Source organism: Sus scrofa, chromosome 6, assembly GCF_000003025.6.
Source record: "Sus scrofa isolate TJ Tabasco breed Duroc chromosome 6, Sscrofa11.1, whole genome shotgun sequence".
NCBI lineage: Eukaryota > Metazoa > Chordata > Mammalia > Artiodactyla > Suidae > Sus > Sus scrofa.
The window spans coordinates 147446897-147462387 of record NC_010448.4 but is presented as its reverse complement, the minus strand read 5'-3'; the positions used below and the strand labels follow the sequence as shown (position 1 = coordinate 147462387).

The window sequence follows — 15491 nt, the reverse complement described above, 5'->3', positions numbered from 1 at the left end:
GTCAATTGAACTGAAGAGTATCCTCAACTACAAGGTACTAAACTACCTGCAATTATTTATCCACACGAATTAGGTTTTTACACACTGCAACAAAAACTAAATTCAGAAGCAAACTGGGTAGTAAAATTCACAGATGATTGGGACTGCCGCTCTGAACGTAACTCAAAATTCAGTGCTCATTAAATCAGCTTCATTGTTCTCTTGCTTTTATCATTAAGTCTATATTATGAAACTTATGAGATATATTGTGAGTCTGAATCTGAAAATTTTGTCTCTTTAGTACACTGAGATTCCAAGTAGGATTGGACTTTTTTTTTTTTTTTTTTTTTTTTTTTTGTCTTTTTACTTTTTCTAGGGCCGCACCCACAGCATATGGAGGTTCCCAGGCTAGGGGTCTAATCGGAGCTGTAGCTGCCGGCCTAAGCCACAGCCACAGCAACGAGGGAGCCAAGCCGAGTCTGCAATCTACACCACAGCTCACGGCAACGCTGGATCCTTAACCCACTGAGCGAGGCCAGGGATCGAACCCACAACTTCATGGCTCCTAGTCACATTCGTTAACCACTGAGCCATGACAGGAACTCCTTTCCCCCCACCTCAATTTTTCAAAACTTTTTATTTTGAAATAATTTTAGATTTACAGAAGATCAGCATGGGCAGTTCAGAGAGTTCTCATACGCCTTGGTTCAACTTCTCCTAATACTAACACTATAGCATTTTTTTAATTGGCAAAATGGAATAATCATTGAGTCCACCACCAAATAATCCCAAAAGCCCAGCCACGCTGGTGCCTCTGCCTGTGACTACACATCCCTGGTCCCCACTGACTTCTGTACCACTCCAAGGGCAAGGGGAGGAAATGAAGAAAAAACTCCCCAAACGAAAGTTTCTTCCTCCTAGTAAGAATTCTTAAGCCACTGCTGATGGAGCCTAAAGCCACAGAAAGAGTTGTGTTTTCTAAATGAGTACAGAACCTCAGAGAAATCCCAAATAACAAAGAATAATCATGAGGAAAATAAATAAAGATAAGAAAACATTGCATCAGTGTGAGCTACATATACAGGCATCAGGCCAAGCCTTTTACCTATATGAACTCATTTAATCCTGAACCATCCCATAAGGAGGGTACCACTATTAATCCCCATTTTACAGACAGGTAAACCCAGGGGCAGAGAAGTTCAGTTTTACGGCGTTCCATAGCTAGGAAAGCATTTCCCTTGCCTGGGAAGAGGGAGAACTTAGGACTCCCACCCCTCTGCTTTGAACTTCTAAATTCCTAGATTTTCAGACTTAAAAAGCTGTGGGAGGGGGTGTTTGCTTGCTTGCTTTTTAGGGCCACAAGTGCGGCACATGGAAGTTCCCAAGCTAGGAGTCAAACTGGAGCTACAGCTGCCAGCCTACACCACAGCCACAGCAACACCAGACCTGAGCCGCGTCTGTGATCTACACGACAGTTCACAGCAACGCCGGATCCTTAACCTACTGAGTGAGGCCAGGGTCGAACCCACATCCTCATGGACACTAGTCAGGTTCATTGCTGCTGAACCACAACGGGAACTCCCTCAAGAAGCTATTTTTAATAACAATGGCCACCATCCAGACAGCAAATCCCACCAATCTCCAGCTCGACAAAAGTACTGGGATGTGGAACATCTCTCGGCCCCTAAGCAATCTTTGTAAAAGAGAGACATAGCCCACTCCTGCACGTTTCCAGGGGAAGTAAAATAAACTTCTGATGTAAAAGCTGAATTCCAGAAGGCCTTTCACGTATGTCTCCATGATGCCCCAGGGCATCAAGTACCTCCCGCCTGTAGCCCCCCTCATGATACGTACAGGCAACATGCTGACTGAAGCTCACTCTTCAAAAGAAATTCAAAGGACAGACTGGATGCCCTTCCTCCTCCTCAAGCTGCTCTATCGCAGTGACTCTCCACAAGATTATGGTGCCAGAACTCACCTGAAAGCATCCATACAGCTCCGACAACCCAGCAGGATGGAGAGTAGAGGGAGACAACAGTGCAATTCTAGCACCACAAAATCAAACTATTTGCTTCATCAAACATGCAGCTCTAAGTTAAAGTTTTTGCTTTCAAAGAATCCTTGCTTTCCCTTTAGACTCACGTTGTTTCATACTGAAGTGACTAACTTTGAATCATTTAAATCTGGTCTTTAGAATTTTCAGGCACCAGAGTGTACAATTACTATATAAATACAGATAACACTCTCAAGTAATACAAACACACTAAGAAGACACAGCCAAGAGCCTAACTCTGGCCCACCTCTGAAATTAGGGAGCTGGCAGAAAGTGACCCAGATACTATTAGGAGCCCTAAACGAGAAGAAAGAAAAAACACTGACCAAAACCCAGGAAGGACAGAGTATCTTAGGAAGCCAGAAAACATACTGAAAAATGGGAAAGGACCAAAAGCAGCCTCTGTTCCTGGTCACCAATTGACATCAGTGAGGAAGGGTTTCAGTGGCATCTACAGAGGCACTGCTCAAATGTCCTCTGGTCTGGTCCTAAAAAAATCTGCTCAATAAATGACACAAATGCAAAACTTATGATGATGTTTTTGAGAAGAGGAAAGCAAAGGGTGGAGACAGCCACAACCAGGGATACCAGGCAGTAAAGAGCTGGGGTTTCTCATCAGCAGTACCTGGCGTCACCGCAAAGAGAAGCTGCAGTGACTCATGATGATGAATCCATGGAACAACGAAGAAAAAAACAGTAAAGGGAGAGCCTGGCATTCTGGTCACAAAACAAGAGGGGTAGGGACCTCTGGCCATGGACCCCCATGAGTTCCCCTCTGTCCTCCTGAGAGTTTTCTGAAAGTTTTCCCATCACTTGGACCAGAAGAAACCTGGTTCCTTCTCTAAAGGTCCAGCTCAAATGCCTCCCCTGCTCTGTGAAGTCTTCCTGACTTCCTCACAAAAGTAGTCACTCCATTCTCTGAGCCCCCACCTTACTTTGTTCAACATGTTAATTACAACCTTTGCTTGCTTTTTGCATGTAAATTTCACCCTCCGCACCACACTAGGGGCTAAGACTGTGTTTTATTCATTCTTATTTCTCAGTCAATGCTTAGAACACAGTAGGCATGCAATAGATGAATGAAATGTCCAGAGCAGTACCATCCAAAGTCCCCAAGGCCATGGCATTTCACAAGGAAGAGTCGTGATCAATTTATGAAAACCAACTTGAGGACCAATCAGATCCTGGCCATGGGGATGTGCACCTGTTCCTTCCTTATTCCCCCTTCAACAGGACTGAGGACGTTTCTTCTCTCCGGACTGCCTTCTAGAAATGGGGATGAGAAGGCAGATGCAGTTGACATCTGGAGGGAAGACACCACCAGACAAATTAAACTAGTTTTCAATCTCATAACCACTGTGAACAAACTAAAACACCAGACTTGGAAGGTGTTGAAAAATACAAATACTCACAAAACAGATTTATGATCTTTTCCTTCCTCTGCCCATCAGAGAATGAAATAAAGACGACTGATCATAATCCATTTTAAACCAAATCTCCAACAACTGGGCTCTCTCCCCTACTCAGACTGAAAGGGAAGTCATCCGGGTCCCAGTCACTCACTGTCCAGCCTCTCTTGCCGTAACAGAATACCTTAGATGCTGGTGACCGAATTGCCTACAACCATCTCTGATGAGCTAAGGGAGAAGAAGGAAAGTCCCTGAAAACCACTGTATGAGCCTTTACAATTTTGTCCAATAGATGTCAGGGCCATAACTTGTGTACCAATAACTCAGGAAAGGTCGGAGTGTCACTTGACAGGATCCAGTAGGACTGTCCTAGAACAGAGCGAGTAGAACAGGTGTGTGTCTCAACAACTGGGACAGCTGCCCCAGAAAAAAAGATGGCCCAAGGACACACCCCTCCCCTCCCCACTTCACACAGCTCCCATGGGGCCTGGTCTCCTAGCCCCCAGCCTTATTTCTGCACCCATATCAATAGGGGACACAGCAAGGAAGAGACCAATGAGCAATTCCTAAATTGAACTCTCTCGTGGGCTGAGTCACATCTTTTCCTTCCATGCTTAAAATCAAAGACGTTAAGCAACATAGAGCGAGAGACAGGGGTTTTATTAGGGAAGCACGGGATTTCAAGGCTGTAATGAACTTTATTAAACATTTACCCTCCTCTTCTAAGACAGTAACCATTCTACACCTGCATTATTAGACCCACAAGTCTCTTGTCTATGCTTACCCTCAACTCCAGGGGCCTAAAGACTGCAAGAGTATCCTTGTTAAGTCTTGTATTGCCAGGAAGTCAAAGAGGCACCCAGGTACTTGCCTGTCAGGTGCCCAAACACCCAGGACTTTCACAAGTATGTCTGGGGAGGTGGGGCCAAAAAGAAGTGCTGAGAAGCAGTACAACTTCATACCAAACTGCCTGAGTATGAATCCGGCTCCACCCCTCAGTAGATGATTTTTTTTAATGATTTTTATTTTTTCCATTATAGTTGATCTACAGTGTTCTCTCAACCTCTACTGCACAGCAAAGAGACCCAGTCATACATACATATATACTTCTTTTTCTCACACTATCCTCTACCATGCTCCAGCACAAGTGACTGGATATTGGATATGATCTTAAAATGAGGGAAAATACTAGGACCTACCTTGTGATTGTTAAGAGGACAAAGTTAATCTTCTTATCAACAGTAAGTGCCCTATTTCCTCCATAAAGAGGTAGAGCCAATGTTTCCATGAAAACATGTTATTTCCACATCCAAAAGAATTCTCAGTGTGACAGCACAAAACATTAGGTTGGACTGTATGAAACTTCCAACATTTGACCATTTTTCTAACCTACAAGAATAGCAATTTCATATAGTTAAATCAAATAGGTATGAATAAGAATGCAAACCTGTGCAGTTTAAAGTCATCCCAAGTGCCTAAAGAAGCTCAGGCCTTTTACAGAAAATCCTTCAAAAGACTATCTTTAAAAGGTGGGGGGTGGGGTGTCAACTACCTGTTGGGGGCTGATCCTCCTTACCCACAGTCTGGTTTGCAGGACCTGGTGAAGGCTGAGCAACCCTTGGCTATTTGGGGAGCTTACAAGCTGCCAAGCTGGCTCCCAGACATCACGTGTTACTTTGACAACTGTAGCTCCAGGACTACTACGAGTGTCTGGAAAATCCCAAGCACCGACAAGAAGTTTAAAGGTTCAAGAGGCTCAAGGTGTAGTTACCGGAGAACCCCACATTATTTTTCTCCTTCTAATGGTGCTTCTGGCTTCCAGGGAACCACTTCATGCTTCTGACAGAGTCCTGACCAGCACCATCTGGACGTCAGCCAACATTATATTTATACCTCAAGTTATTCAGAAAATTTCAAAAGTGTCAGAGACCAAACACTGAGCACCTTTCACCTTAGAAAAGTTTCTCCATAAGCCTAAAACTGTTAAAAATTAACAAGAAAAGTATTATCACTTACGTTAAAATTCAACTAAACAACATGGCCTCTCTCTGTACTAAATCTGCAACTCCCTGTCAATCTACAATTATTTCAATTTTTAAAATTCAAGTTCAATGATACAAAGACACAGAAATGGCCCTTTAGTAAAGAACAACTTTAATCATAAAGTTGAGATGCACGATGTGACTTTACATGTTTTTCCATCAAAAACAGAAAGGCTCTTTTCAATTATTGGCTCAGTCAGTAATGGGGATAGCAACACAATCTTTCTCTGGCCTATAAACGAAGCCTAGTTAGAAAAACTTAATGAAGCACTTGTACTTGTTTGAACCCTTGATTCCATGTTATTACATGAACCAAGTGAAGGCCTGGATCAAGACCATCAAACAGCTTTATATGAAGGCACACAGATGATCTGATTACTTTGGGCTTATGGCCAGGTTTCAGCTTGATTTTACTACTCTGCTTCTCTCAGCATCAGAACTACTGATCTTCTCTACTTCTCTCAACACCAGAACCACTAATAAAGTCTGAAAAAGTATTAGTTCTAAATGAAACTAGTAGTAAACTCTTTCTCAACCCCAGACCATATACTTTCAGGTTTCTCAGCTAAAATTAAGAGTTCACTGCAAAAGAAACTGAAAAACTAATGCTTCCTCATGAAATCTTTTTTCTTGATATTTTAGGTCTACACAAGGACGTGACGGAGCAGAGGTAGATGGCAGAACCGCACTGTCTCGGGACATGCTTCCCGGCACTCCAGAACAAAAGCATGGACATTTGCCCTCCTGTGGCATTCTTTCTTTCTTTTTCTCCTGTCTTTTTAGGGCTGCACCCGCAGCACATGGAGGTTCCCAGGCTAGGGGTCTAATCAGAGCCACAGCTGCTGGCCTACACCACAGCCAGAGCAACACCGGATCCAAGCCGTGTCTGTGACCTACACCACAGCTCCCAGCAACGCTGGATCCTTAACCCCACTGGGCAAGGCCAGGGATAGAACCCACAACTTCATGGTTTGTAGCTGGATTCATTTCCGTTGCACCACGATGGGAACTCCACTGTGGCATTCTTATTTAATGTTATAATGAACTTAATATTTAATAATTAAAGAAATTAATTGAACTAAGCTAAGGATCCAGATAGCATTCTTTTTATAAGGACTCTGTTGGCTCCCATGTGTACAGAGCACTACCTGAAAGGTGCTAACATATTTTGCCCCAAAGATATCCTTGTTCCATGGCTCACTCCTCTGGCTCCCAACCACCCACGTTACCAGAAGCAGGAGGATGCCAGATGATTCTGGGAGCAATAGATCTCTGCATGAATGTATACATACAAGCACAGCACACACTATGGGTGACCATGCAGTTGGGTACAGCAGATAGCAGCTTACTGCTCACTACATAGGACAAGGAAATAAGTACAAATATATACTGCACCCCAAGTTCACAAGGGCCTCAGAGTTTACAGAAGTTTTGTTACGAATTTGAAGGTAACATACTGCATGGTTTAGTGGTTAAAAAAAAAAAAATGCATGAGCTTTGAAGTCAGACAAGAGTTACCTACATACTTACATATAAAATGTATAAGATAGTTAATTTCTCCAAATCTTGTTTTTCTCATCTTTAACGGGGTATAACACCATCCAACACACAGGGATGGGCAGGGCACCTAGGAGATGTGTAATCTATAAAGCCAAGGTCAGGAATCTAATCCCCACAGGAGGCTTTAAACAAAAGCTCACAGAAAACCACATAGTTTCAACCTGTACTCTGGAACTCAGACGTATTGTACCACTACTGTATGAACGCCACACAAGTCAATAAAAGGGGACAGGAAATAAAAGAAAAACAACTTAGGCTATTTGTCTTCCTACTGGGTGGCTCAATACTATGCCTTTCTAAATAAAAACCAGTATGTAAGTATACTCTTCATGCTTTAATGGTGCTAAGCTTCATTGTTTGGGAACACACAAAATATGAGTTCGACAAAAAGAAATGCTGCAGAAATTACACACAAATATTTATGAACATTACATGTCACCAGGCCTTTTCACTTAGAGCTATATGAAATACGAGTGACTAGATGACAAGCAGTCTGTAAATTCTGTAAAGAGGCCATATAGTCACACTGATCACTTCAAGATGTGCAAACAGGGAAGGTGACAGAAAACAATTTAGAAAGCATAATAAGAATTCTAGTCCAAAGCTAGTATGAAATACACTGTGTGTGTGCTGTGTATGTACATAACTCAATAGACCCTTAGAAGACATCCCTATCACAAAAATCCTGAGAGCCATTATTTATGGAAGATATGTTTTATGCCATGTTTTTCAATTTCTTACAAAATTAGGAAAGTGAGGTTAAGAGGGATTTGCTGTTTAAAGGCAACAGAATCAATAACTGACAAAAATTAAATTTAAACCCAGATCTTTCTACTTTAAGCCATGCTCTGTCCCTATAAGCACCACGCTTAGTGTAACAATTTATGTTCTTAACTGAACCTGATTAACAAAGAAATTATATTCAGTTACGTCAGTGCAAAGGGATATAGCACATATATATTTTCAAACTTTTTCATCAAAGTTCTTAAAATATGATGATTATACCAATAAATTCTCACCAATCTAGAAAACCTGGTTATCCCAAAATGAATCATCCCTAAGAGTTCCAAAGACTCGAGAACTTACTGTAACTTGCATCCACATTTCAAAAAAAGGAAACCATTCCTTAACTCTATGGAAGCACTTTAAAATATAGACTACAATATTACTGGAAGTTTTTCCATTTGGGGCTTTCATTGAGGCCTATCTGCTTATTACTCTCTTAATAATCAGATATAAAAGGTAAGATAAAGATCATTTGTATTTTAGGGACAAAAAAAGTCAACAGTTTATTTCAAATTTCTCTTGACTGGAATGCAAAAACAAACAAAAAACTAGGCTTTCAGAGTCCTATGCTCCTCCTACCTGAGAAACTGGGGCTGGAAATAAGACCTCAGAGCTGGATATTACATTCAAACAAAGGAGCTTTATTTTACAGATGAAGAAATCAATGCTGAGAGACATGATATGACTTGATTATGGTCTCAAAAGTCAACGACTATCAGATCCCCAAGATGAATCCAGGCACTGACTCTCTAAGTTTGGTGACAATGTCTGAATCTGAAGACCAAATGAGGAGCCGTAGGTCGGCCGTGTTCCATTAGTGCTCCCCACCCCACCCCAGGATTAGTAGGCCCTCCTCCAAGCGAGGCCAGGAAGATGGTGGAGATGTGGCACATGGACCAGCAGAAGTTGCATCAATTGAAGTCCAGTCAGCCTGAACCACTGCATCAGCTTGGTGTCTTTTACTGGCAACAGGTTGCAGACAAATATGAGAATGATCCAGAATAAGATAAAGTCCAAAAAGAAACTATTTCTGGATGCACATAATAACTATATGCAAAGATAAACTACCAGATTAAAAGAAAAGATAAAGATGTTTTACGAGGAACATTTGAATAATAAAATTTGACATATCTGAGATGATAACAGATATTTGGATAGAAGAGATAAAGAGAACAAGAGGACATGATTTTCATAGAGAAAGAAGACATGCTAACACTTCCTGAAGGAATTTATCACAACTTCATCCTGGATGAAAAGAACTATGTCCTTTTTTTCCAGCTGTCTGCTGAAGAATAGGATGGACCATTTTGATGCTCAAGGAAATTCATGAAACTGTTGGCACTGGCAGCATAGTGATGCTCTCTAGAACTAAAATACTACTCGCAAAGGTCCTAAACATAGCTGAACAGAAAATTAATTACTTACTATTGTTAATGTTTTGCATGTTTATTGTAGACTCAAAGCTAGGTTATCTTCCCTTTGCAAGACTATTTCATCAGCATATTTTTCAGTGAAAGGAACAAAGAAACTGATGTTTACGTGGAAGGAACTGTAGAAGTGTGGACAAGGCACATTCGACTTGTTTAATTAATGAAGAACAGTGGTTCTTTGTTAGTACCCAGAATCAAATGTAACCCAAATGAAAGTTTCATTTCCCAAAATGTAACTGTTTAGCATGCTCTATCTGAATACGTTTCTTAGACATTAAGCTAGATATCAATGTCATGTCAGGTAATAACAAATAATATTATTAACCAAATCCAATATATTTTTTTCCTCTTAAAATGGTATCTCGGGGCTGGATCAGGATGAAGGAAGAACATACCATGGGGCAAACGTTCAGATGCTTATGCCATTTTCTTGTTCAAAGTAAAGGTCTTAATGTTTTAAAAAATCAAATGAAGAATATCATCGTGATGGAGTTCCCGTCATGGATCAGTGGTTAGTGAATCTGACTAGGAACCATGAGGTTGTGGGTTCGATCCCTGCCCTTGCTCAGTTGGTTAAGTATCCGGCATTGCCATGAGCTGTGGTGTGGGTTGCAGACGCGGCTCAGATCCCGCATTGCTGTGGTTCTGGCATAGGCTGGTGGCTACAGCTCCGATTCAACCCCTGGCCTGAGAACCTCCATATACCACAGGAGCGGCCCAAGGAATGGCAAAAAGACCAAAAAAAAAAAAAAAAAAAAAAAATGAAAGAAAGAAAAAGTCGGCATTCATCTTGCACCATATACTAAAATAAATGGTGCATTTTAAAATATCAAATATGGAGTTCCCGTCATGGCTCAGCTGTAAGGAACCTGACTAGGATCCATGAGGACTCAGGTTTGATCCCTGGCCTTGCCCAGTGGGTTGAAGATCCAGTGTTGCTGTGTGCTCTGGTATAGGTGGCAGATGTGGCTCGGATCCCACATTGCTGTGCCTGTGGCGTAGGCTGGCAGCTGCACTTCCAATTTGACCCCTAGCCTGGGAACCTCCATATGCCGCAGGTGCAGCCTTAAAAAAAAAAAAAAGAAAGAAAGAAAAATAAAATGACTAACAAAACAACTTTAAATATTCATCCAGGAACACTGAATCACAGTGAAGCCATCTGATAGAATTCTACACTGAAAATAATAACATATACACATTGTGTGCACATATGTATGTAATTATTGGAAGACGGCACAATATTCATGATTCACTAATAAATGATGGAAAGTTTATTAAATACCAGGCAGTATATAAACACAATTCATGTTGGGCCTGTTCACATAAGACTGACAGGATATTCATCAAAATATTGATTATGGTCATGGGATTCCAAGTGGTTTTCATTCTTTCCTCTGGATTTTAAATCTTCCATAAATAAGTATAACTTCTGCAAAAAAAAAACAATGAATATAATTTCTTAAAAATAAATAACTTCCAAGAAAGGGAGAGAGCAGACAGCAGCCAATAATATTTTATGTACAGAGCAACTGACTGTCCTCCAGGCCTACTTGGTGCCTCAGGCACACAGTACAACAGGCCACTCCAACCTCAGATCCCTAAACAGGAACAAGAGGAGATAAGGATGGGCAGAATGCCTAGTCTCACATCACAGTATAACTCTGTGTCCTACTACTCAGGACGGAAAATAGCAAACTTGAACAGCCCCCTACCACTTAGGAAACATGAGAAGAGATGGCCTTCACCTGTACAACTCCCTCCACACGGACAGGACAGCAGCTCAAAAAAAGGTATTGACGGTGGTTTGAGAGCAGTCTGCAGTGCAGAAAAATACATGCCAATGTATGCGAAATGGTACAAAAACCCACTAGAAAGCAACTTACAATACTGATAAAAAAGGACTTTAAAAAATTATAAGTGCACTTATATTTTAACCTAACAACATTGGGAATTTACTCAATCCTGTCCAAATGATTACTGATTATACAAAGTACAGTTTGCAACAGCCAAAGCATGGAAACAAATCAAATGTCCATGAATATGAAGACTGGTTAAGTAAACCATGGTACATCCACACAACAGAACACCCTGGAGCTCTAATAAATACATATGTATGTGTACACATACAAACACGAATAAGGAAAATCTGCCCTAATAAGAGAGAAGGATATACCGTAAAGCGAAAAAAGCAAAGTGCAGAATAGTATATAGAGTATCCAACTTTTGTACAAAAATAGTGAAGAATGTATCCCTGTTTTTAAGTGCATCTGGACACAGGAAATGAATAAAACAGGCTATTTAAGGGGCCAGGAAAGGAAGGTGACAGGGACAAAAATGAGAGCAAGCCTTCTCAATTTGTACCCAGTTATAATGGTTTGCTTTCTGAAGTATGTGAATAAAGTACCCATGTCAAACAAAATAACAAAAAAAAAGTTTAAAATGCTTGGAGTGAAGCCTTGGTAAGAGGGAAATATGCCATCTACAGAGTGAGGAGCATTAGAGCTGAACAGCCAATTACACAAGGATTCTATTTCTGTTGGGAGGAAAAAGATGAAACCATTTACAAACCACCAGTCACAGGCTTTGTTTTATGTAAATGTTATCTCATTAATATTCAAATTAACCCTAGTAGGTATAACCAGCCTCATTTCTACAAGTAAGTAAATGATGGTATACAGTAAATGGCAAGGCATCATTTAGGTCACTTGCCCAAAGTCACAAGACTATGACTGGAACTCATACTCTTATCTGCTGAAACTCTCAAAAAAATTACTTGAGTCTCAGTGAAATAAAAATCCTCCAAGTCAGTCACTCACCCATAACCACACTTCCTTCCAGTGTTTTCTCTAATATTTTGTTTAAGTTTTGAGAATAAGCGTTTGCTAAATAAAGCAAACATTCTACACTAACAAAAAATGTTCTATATTTTCCACTTACTGAGCTCCGAAAAAGTTAATTACAGGAAATGTTATCAGATGCATTTTTTTCCTTCACTGAGGATTAACTATGGAAATGCATGCAAAATCTATGAATAATGAACTTGGCAGGAACCATAAATCATCTTTTGCAATAAGATGATGCTACCACAGAGGGTGGCAGTGGAGGGAGGGAGAAACAGCAACTAACATTTATTGGGCTCTTATATATGCCAGTCACTGTTCTAAGTGCTTTAAATATAAGGATTCACCTAATCCTCATAAAACCCTGTGAGGTAGGTACTATTATTACATTTGCTCTGCAGATGAGTAAACTGAGACAGAGAACGTTAAATAACCTGTCCACACAGACTGTCCAAACTCTACTGCCCATTCTATTTCTTACCATACATTACTGTCTTTCCACGTAACATTTCCAGGCTGAAGCAGTTGAAGATGAACCAGAGGACAGCTTTTCTCTAACAAATCGGTGAATGATTAGTAATCTTATGTATTTAATAGCATATGTTCTTTTATTCCAAGAGAAGGAGGCTTCAAGTGACTGCCAAATGAATCTATAAGGCAAAAAGGATTTAAATCCCGATTTCAGAGGTCTGGGCGATAGCTCAAGTCAGAGATGCAATCTAGAGAAAGGAAGTAAAGACTGGGGGTGAAAAGGCAAGGACAGATGAGAACTGTGTTTCTTTCTCAATTTCCTATCAGTAAGTGTTAAGTAAAAAAGCAACTCCATGGTCATGAATTTGGAAAACAGCTGACTGAATAACATTCAATAGTTTCTCTACTGTAAGATTTCTTGAGACTTTAGGACGTTAATAATATTTTGGGGAGTTCCCGTCACAACTCAGTGGTTAACGAATTCAACTAGGAACCAGGAGGCTGCAGGTTCAATCCCTGCAGTGGGTTAAGGACCTGGCATTGCCGTGAATTGCAGTGTAGGTGGAAGACACGGCTCGGATCCCGCATTGCTGTGACTCTGGCATAGGCCAGAGGCTACAGCTCCAATTAGACCCCTAGCCTGGGAAGCTCCATATGCCGCGGGTGTGGCCCTAAAAAGGACAAAAAAATAAAAAAACATTTTGGTTCTCTATGAAAAGGATACACTAAGCAACATCACACAATTCCCAAATATCTGACCATGAAATTCTTTATTCATAGAGAATATGAGAGAATCTTGAGAATAAACTATACTCAAGGAAGCTATCAGACTAAAAGGTATTTAGGAGCTACAAAACTATCAAAATTGGTGACTAACAATCCAGGAGAGATGAGTCAAAATGAGGCTGAGGATACACATGGCTTTGGTAACCAGTGAAGGTGACATGAGAGGGAGGTTAAGATAAAGGGCACTTTTCAGGGAAAAAGATTAACTTAGTTTTGCACCTGTTTTAAGAGTTGTGTAAAAAACTGCCAGTTCACCAAACAATTGAAACCAGGGTCTCAAAGAGATATTTGTACATCTGTATTCATAGCAGTATTATTCACAATAACCAAAAGGTGTAAATAGCCCAAGTATCCATCAATGGATGGAATGGATAAACAAAATGTTGTATATAATTTGATATGCTAATTAGTTTTGAAAATTCTCACACATGCTACAACATGAATAAACCCTGAGAACACTACTAAGTGACACTAAGTCAATCACAAAAGAATACTGTAAGATTCCCACTTAAATGAGGTACCTAAAGGAATCAAATTCATAGACACAGAAAGTAGAATGGTAGTTTGGGAAGAGGGGATGCTGAGAAGAAGGGAGAATGGAGTGGAAGAACATTTTTTAATAGATATAGAATTTCAGTTTTCCAAGATGAAAAGAGTCCTGGAAATACACTGCACAATAATGTAAATTTACCCAACACTACTGAACTTAAAAATGGTCAATTTTATGTTGCATATTTTACTACAATTTTTTTTTCAAACTTTTTAACTGTCAATTCAAGGCGTCATGATAGACATATGTTTTTGTTTTTGTTTTGTCTTTTTGCTATTTCTTGGGCCGCTCCCGCAGCATGTGGAGGTTCCCAGGCTAGGGGTCTAATCAGAGCTGTAGCCACCGGCCTACGCCAGAGCCACAGCAACACGGGATCCGAGCCACGTCTGCAACCTACACCACAGCTCACAGCAACACCGGACCCTTAACCTGCTGAGCAAGAGCAGGGACCGAACCCGCAACCTCATGGTTCCCAGTCGGATTTGTTAACCACTGCGCCACGATGGGAACTCCAACATATGTTGTTTTTATCTGTGTAGAAACCGCTGATGAAACCTTGGCATTCTGCTAGGACTATGGATCACAGGGTCCTGCCCTGATCCCTACAGATGACCCTGGTCTGACTAACCACTGTCCACCTATGAGACCAAGTGGTGACCCAAGCAAGGGTCTTTGGAGAGACTTGACGAATGGAAGCCAAATGAATATCATCTTGAGATAGCCAGTTGTTCTCTCTTGAGTCATTTGGAGAAAACCTTGCTATGGCAGGAAATGAGCCCAATGAAACAAAAGGAGAAACAAGTAGGACTCCTAACAAAAGGATCATGCCTTGACACTGCTGGAGCTCATGGCTTCTCACCTCCTCCCTTACGAAGTTCTAGTTATGTGGGCCAATAAATCCCAACACCTTCCACGTGTACCCACCCCACCCCCACTTGCCTGAGACACCAAAAGAGAACAGGGACATCCAAAAGAAAAGCAATTTGGCTGAGTGATAGGACCTTAAACAAGAATTTTCTCTCCATAGCTCGTTTTGAAATGTTATCTGCAGGATCACATACTAGAAAGTAGTACACAGTTCCATAATTTACTGAGTACAATTCCAAATTTAACACAATCTTTCCAGTTGGGAAATACATCATGTTACACCAGAGTACCACTGTATTTCTTAAGGAAAAAATTATTTAAAAAAGAAATCATTAGAGAGCCCAAATAAACAAAATAAGAAATGAAAAAGGCAGAGAGTTCCTGTCGTGGCTCAGTGGTTAACAAATCTGACTAGGAGCCATGAGGTTGCAGGTTTGATCCCTAGTCTCACTCAGTGGGTTAAGGATCCAGCGTTGCCGTGAGCTGTGGTGTAGGTCACAGACATGGCTCGGATCCCTGAGTTGCTGTGGCTATGGCATAGGCTGGCAGCTACAGTTCCGATTAGACCCCTAGTCTGGGAACCTCCACATGCCGTGGGTACAGCCCTAGGAAGACAAAAAGACCAAAAAAAAAAAAAAAGAAAGAAAGAAAGAAATGAAAAAGAAGAAATCTCAACTAATACCAAAGAAATAGAAAAAGCCGTAAGAGAATACTGTGA

The 15491-nt window shown here is 40.8% G+C and overlaps 1 protein-coding gene across 10 annotated transcripts in view; it reads right to left on the bottom strand.

The window, feature by feature from the left end:
- JAK1 (Janus kinase 1) overlaps nt 1–15491 on the bottom strand; it is a 246901-nt gene that overhangs the window by 104801 nt on the left and 126609 nt on the right. The window contains exon 1 of one of the 10 annotated variants that reach the window (XM_021093537.1): nt 12581–12598. The gene's annotated coding sequence lies outside the window, so the exon portion shown is untranslated. 10 annotated transcript variants of the gene reach the window in all.